This window comes from Cnephaeus nilssonii (assembly GCF_951640355.1).
Source record: "Cnephaeus nilssonii genome assembly, chromosome: 20".
NCBI lineage: Eukaryota > Metazoa > Chordata > Mammalia > Chiroptera > Vespertilionidae > Cnephaeus > Cnephaeus nilssonii.
The window spans coordinates 5642071-5648343 of NC_137091.1; positions in this window are offsets into that span (position 1 = coordinate 5642071).

A 6273-nucleotide genomic window follows, 5' to 3' on the forward strand; every position below is an offset into this window, starting at 1 on the left:
ACAAACCCTCGCCTCTCCCAGCCTCCCCCTCACTTATCTCAGTAATGGTGGATTAGAAATCCACGACACCCCAGAACAGTAGATAATGGTTGCTGTGGTTAACTGTTATTTGGTTACTGGTAATGGCAGGGCCCCCAGAGATGCGTCCCCCGCTGCGTTCCGCTGCTCCCTGCTCTGCCGGCGGAAGTGAGGGCAAAGATCCCAGCTTAACCGGAAGTCCCAGAACTAGACGCTCTGTGCCGGACTTCTGTTGTTTTGGCCTACAGACCTCTGGCACAGAGTGTCTAATAGGGGAGGATGAAACATTTGCGACTAGAGTCTTGGTGTTAGACTACTCCAAGACTCTAGTCGCAAATGTTTCATCCTCAGGAGCAGCAAATGTTTCATCCTCGGCATGTGGCCGCCTCAGTGGCCGTGTGTCATCAGAAATGGCTACACATGTCAGTGCTGACACGCGTGTCATAGGTTCGCCATCACTGGTCTAGACTCTGAGGATACGCAGTGGGCATGGTCCCTGTTCCCCCGTAGCTGACGTTCGAGGGGAAGGGAGAAACAGATGCACATGAGAAAGACGATGGTGAGCTGGCCGGAGAGAAGAGACTCGTGGGGGACTGCTGTGTGTGTGGGTTGTTCCTGAAGGGCTCCCTTAATGAGGTGACATTTGAACAAAGACCTGAAGGCAGCAAGAAAGCCAGCCCTGCCGCCATCTAGGAAAGACCGTTTCCATCAGAGGACAGGAGGAGTTGCCAAGGTCTGGACACAGCGGCGTACTTGGCAGGTCGAGGAGTGGCCAGCAAGCCGGTGGCTGGAGTGCAGAGAGTGGGGGTGTACTGGGCACATGGGGGGGGGCGGGGGACACAGGGACGGGCTGGGCATGCGTGAGACCTTGACTTCCACCCTGTGTCGGACGGGAAGTCCTGGAGAGTTCAGATCAGAGCAGGGGCCTGACTTCCGTTTTGTCAGGCTCACTCCGAGGGTCAAGGGCAGAAGCCGGGGGACCCGTAAGGAGATCAATGCAGCAATGGAGTTAAGGGAACCCCCCTCAAGGAGCCTCTTGTTTCCTGGGGGTGGGGGAGAGCGGTTGAGAGGAGGGGGGTGTGAGACTGAAAATGTCAAGAAAGAAGTTGTTCCAAGTTTAAAAAGAAAAGGGGTGCAGAGCTCTTGTGGGAAGGATTTCAGGGTGGCTGATGGGGAGCAGCAATGCTTAGGAGATAGGATTGTGGATTGTTCTGGAAATGATGATGGAGGGGATTACATTTAGAGCAGAAAAGGAGGGAGCCGAAGATCGCGGGTTGCCAGTCTGCACAGCTGCAGGCCCTCCCCACGTAATTCTCCAGGGGGAATGCCCAGGCCGGTCCCCAATGTCGTTCATGACCTTGCCCTTCCCCTGGGACCTGCCAGCCGGGCCTGAGGCTCTGCGTTCCCGGGTGTGCGGGCTTGCCGGGTGCGTGCCCTGATGGCGGTGCGCTTCGCCCGCGGGCTGCAGCATCCGCGTCGGGAGGGAGGCTCCCGAGGACGTGTGGGTACAGTAGTGAAGTGACGCTGTGGCCTCAGCTCACCCCGCTTGGAACCGGTGCTACCACCCACACTTCTGGGGGTGTCTTCAGTGCGGTGGCATCTGTTCTTGGTGCTGTTGGGGGGCGGGGAGGAGACACTCAGATTCACTTTTTTTTTTCCGCTCTAAGATGATGGTGAATATGATTAAAGTCTAAAGCTCTTTTTAAAAACTCTCCATCTTGGCCGGCGTGGCTCAGTGCTCGAGCATTGACCTATGACCCAGCACTGATTTGATTCCCGGTCAGGGCACATGCCCGGTTGCAGGCTGGATCCCCAGTGGGGGGCGTGCAGGAGGCAGCCGGTCCATGATTCTCTCTCATCATAGATGTTTCTGTCTTTCTCTCCCGCTCCCTTCCTCTCTGAAATTAATAAAAATATATATTTTTTAAATATATGTTTAAAAAACTCTCCTGCTCTGATACCTCCTTTTCTACACGTAAGAAGGATGTCTTCTCAGCCACCAGGAGGAATCTGCCTGCCCCTGGGTAAGCCACTGCCCCCCAGCACACGCCTTTCAAGTAACCTCCCCATCCGAGAACTCTAAGATGGAGAGTCCTCCTCATGCGTTACCTGCGCAGGCCTAGAACGCTGTGTGTGGATCTGCTGGATTTTTCAAAGTTAGGAACCTTCTACTCTGAGCCCTGACAGCAATCTCACACCCAGTTCTCAGGACCCCTCTTACCTGAGCTCCTCTTTCTCCACAGTCTCTCCCTGGGTTACGCCCTCCAGGCCCAAGGACCCCTCTCCCCTCTCCCTGCTGAGCACGCCCAGCTGTTCTCCGTGGCAGTGACCTCTCCCACAGGGTCCAGACCTGCACATGACTTGAGGTCTTCACCTGACTTCTCCCCGTAGGTGTCTCTGGACAGTTCCAAACGGAAGTCCCGCCGACTTCCACATTTGTTTCCTACTTGTGGCCTCCGTCTCCTAATCCAAAACCTAGGAGTCATCCTGGGTTCTTCCCTTTCCCTCCTCTTCCTCATCCAGTCCGTTTGTAAACCCGTGGCCGTCTACCTCTGAAATCCATCTCCTCTCCATCCCCACGGAGGCCTCCTCCGCCCGGCCAAGCACCTCTTACCTGCAATAGCTCCCAGGCGGTCTCCCCACCTTCTCTCCCCCTCACTCCCAGCCCCATGCATTCCAGCCCCTTCTCCACCCAGGGGCAGAAGAGGTCTTCTGTAAATACCACGGGGTCACTTCGGCCCCGCTTAGAACTCTCCAATGGCCTGCCGTTATTCTAAGATCAAGCCCAAGCTCCTGACCTTGGCCAACTAGGTCCTTCGCGACTGGTCCTACCTACCTCTTCAACCCCGTCTGGCTACACTGTGCCGTTAGCTCGTCTCAGACATATGGTATGAGTTTCCTATGGCTGCTGCAACAGATTGCCTTAAACTTGTCGGTGGCTCCACATGGCACAGATGTATTCTCGTACGGTCCCGGAGGCCACCATGCCAAATGGGCTGCAGCCAAGAGGGCGGGAGGGCTGGCCGTGACCCCGCGATTCCAGGGGCAAGTGTGTCCTGGCCTTTTCCAGCTTCTAGAGCCGCATTCCTCCGCCCAGGGTCCCTTCCTCCCCGTCCCAGGCCCGCAGTGCAGCATCTGACGCCTGCGGCCACGCTGCTTTGTCCTCGTGGGTCAGACTCCTTGGCCTCTCTCTCTGGCTGCACTTGGGGTCTGTCCAGATCATCCAAGAGGCCTCCTCATCGCAAGACCCCCAACCTCATCGCATCTTTACCGTCCCTTGCGCCGTATAAGCAACATCCACGCATCCCGGGACTAGGACCTTCAGGGGCCATTACTCAGCCAACCACACGCACCCAGCTCCTCCCCCAACAGGGTCTCTGTATGCTTGTTGCCTGGTCACCCGTTTCCTGCCTCCCCCTCCCCTTTCCCCTCCCTCCCCCCCCCCCCCCCCCCCACAGCTGCCTGGGATCCAGGAGCCGTGTCTCTGGTGTTCACCCACGGATGGTCCCAACATGCCTGGCTGATATGGTTGCAAACTGAAATGAAGGAAGATGCGTTTAGCCCTGCTCTCCCTATCTGTGGGGGGAGGGGAGGGAGGGACACTCAGATTCACTGGTGTTGCTCAGCCAGCGCACACACCAAAAGGTCATGGGCTCAATTCCAGGTCAAGGGCCTATACCTCCATCCCAGGCCCTGGGTGGGGTGTGTGCAGGAGGCAACCAATTGATGTGTCTCACATGGGTGTTTCTCTCTCTTTCCCTCCCTCCCTCCCTCCCTCCCTCCCTCCCTCCCTTCCACTCTCTCTAAAAATATCCATGGAAAAAATACCCTCAGGTGAGGATTAACAACAAAAGAAAAACAGGAAGATGCATTTACGATCCAAGATGCGTGAAGAGGCTGCTGTGCGCACTGGCCACCTTCTCTCCCTCCTGGTCTCTGTCAGCAGCAGTGGTCTGGACGGAGCCTGCGGCCGCCGCGGAGAGAACCCGCAGGCACGCTCACACGCAGGAGCGCCGCGGGATGCACCCGGTTAACGAGCCAGGCACACAGAACCTTTCAAAGGAGTGGGTTTCTGGTTGGTGAGCAGCCACCTGCGCCCCTGCTCATTAAACGCAGCTAAGAATTCTCCCCACGCGGCCCACCCGGCGGCTGCCGGCCGAGGATTGCTGTTCCCAGGCCGTCTCCATCCTTCTCCGGTTAAAAGGCGCCTGGGGCCACGTGGAGGGCACGGAGGGGGGCCCAGGGGCCTTTCGGCCGAGGCCCCGGAGGGTCCGGCACAGCTCAGCACGTCACGCAGGGTTAGACTCTGCCAGGCCGGAGCCCGTCTGTTTGGATGGCAAGGCTATTTCTAAGACTTGCTTTCGCCTTAAGCAGTAACTTATCTGGTCGGAAACAGTGTTGCTTTAATCCTTGACAAGCTGCAGGGACAGGACAAGAAACGTTTGGTCACAACCAACACAGCTTGGGGGAAACCAGAGTTTTCTCATGCGTCTTTTTTTAATAAAAATATAAACTTGGCAGAATAAAATAAAGTGGTTTATAAATAGTAACCAGTTTCCATGAGCAACACTGTTGAACGTAATAACACGTGCACGGCACCTGGCGGTTTACAAAGGCCATGCGCATCCTTCCGAAAACCCAGGAGAGGGTCGGCTTGATGAGGGAGGGGCTCTGATTGTGCCCCTGTAAACTTTTAATCCACGACTTTACATCCCGGAGCATTCTGGCAAAAATCAATGGTCGCGCCCAGCCGGTGTGGCTCAGCAGTTGAGCACTGACCCAGGAACCAAGAGGTCACCAGCTCCACCCCCTGGCAGGGCACATGTCCAGTTGCACTGTACGCCCAGTAGGGGGCATGCAGGAGGCAGCCAATCCATGATTTTCTCTCATCATTGATGTTTCTCTCTCTCTCTCCCTCTTTCTTCCTCTCTGAAATCAATTAATTTTTTTTTTAAATCAATCGTCTCTTATGAGGATATTTGGGAGTCTGATGTCCCAGTCCAGCTCACAGGCATCCCCCAGAGGAAGACCTGGAGGGCATTCCAAACCCTGGCGCAGACGGATTCTGTCAAAGCTGCTTCCGGATGGCGAGTTGATGCCGCAGGCTTCCCTGGCGAGGAATTGACGTCACAGGAAATAAAAGTCCACGCGTGACACCAGCTGCCATGTGATCACATTCTTCTGCAAATCTAGACGATCCTGGGGACTCAATCGCTGTGATGTGCCCCCTCCATTAACGTCTTAAGGACCAGAAAGGAGAGCAGGCCGAATGGCAGCCTCTCCCGTTGTGGGGGCCGGGGAGGTGTGGACAGCAAAGCTGAGAACACTGATCTCCGCAACCCTCAACCCAGAGGAAACGCCACGTGCAGCGTCCAGGGTGGGCGGAGGGACCGGATGTGGGAGCAGCCTGGGTGGTTGACCCACAGCAGAAAGTTCCTTCCTGCCCGGCCCGCGCGGCTCAGGGGTTGAGCATCGACCTATGAACCTAGAGGTCATGGTTCAATTCCCGGTCAGGGCACATGCCCGGGTGGCAGGCTCAATCCCCGCAGAAGGGCCGGTCAGGTGGGGCCTTGAGAGCAGTGCCCCGAGCCTCCCAAATGGGTATCACAGGCCACCTCCCACTTCCGGCCTCACCAGACTCAGTGTGTGTCTCCGCGCCCACTCATCATTGATGTTTCTATCTCTCACCAAAGCGCCCCCCACTTACAAATCCACACTTACAAATAAAGTGTGGGGCGTGCAGGAGGCAGCTGATCCATGATTCTCTCTCATCATTGATGTTTCTCTCTCCCTCTTTCTTCCTCTGAAATCAATAAAAACATATACCGCCCTGGCCGGTTTGTCTCAGTGGATAGAGCGTCGGCCTGCGGACTGAAGGGTCCTGGGTTCGATTCCAGTCAAGGGCATGTACCTTGGTTGCGGGCACAGCCCCAGGAAGGGGTGTGCAGGAGGCAGCTGATCAATGTTTCTCTCTTAACGATGTTTCTAACTCTCTCTCCCTCTCCCTTCCTCTCAGTAAAAAATCAATAAAATATATTTTAAAAAATAAATAAAAACATATACCAAAAAAAAAGAGTTTCTCCCTGAACGCCCCCGCCCCCGCCCCCCCCTTGTGAGAGGCGTGGAAAGGGGCTTCCCACGGGGACCCAGGTCCCATGCCAATAGGCTCCCAGTAGCCTCCGTGGCCCCCTGAGGGGCTGCTCCTCTCGGCAGCGTGAAGCGTGGGAAGAACTCGGCGGCCCACGCGGGCCTTGG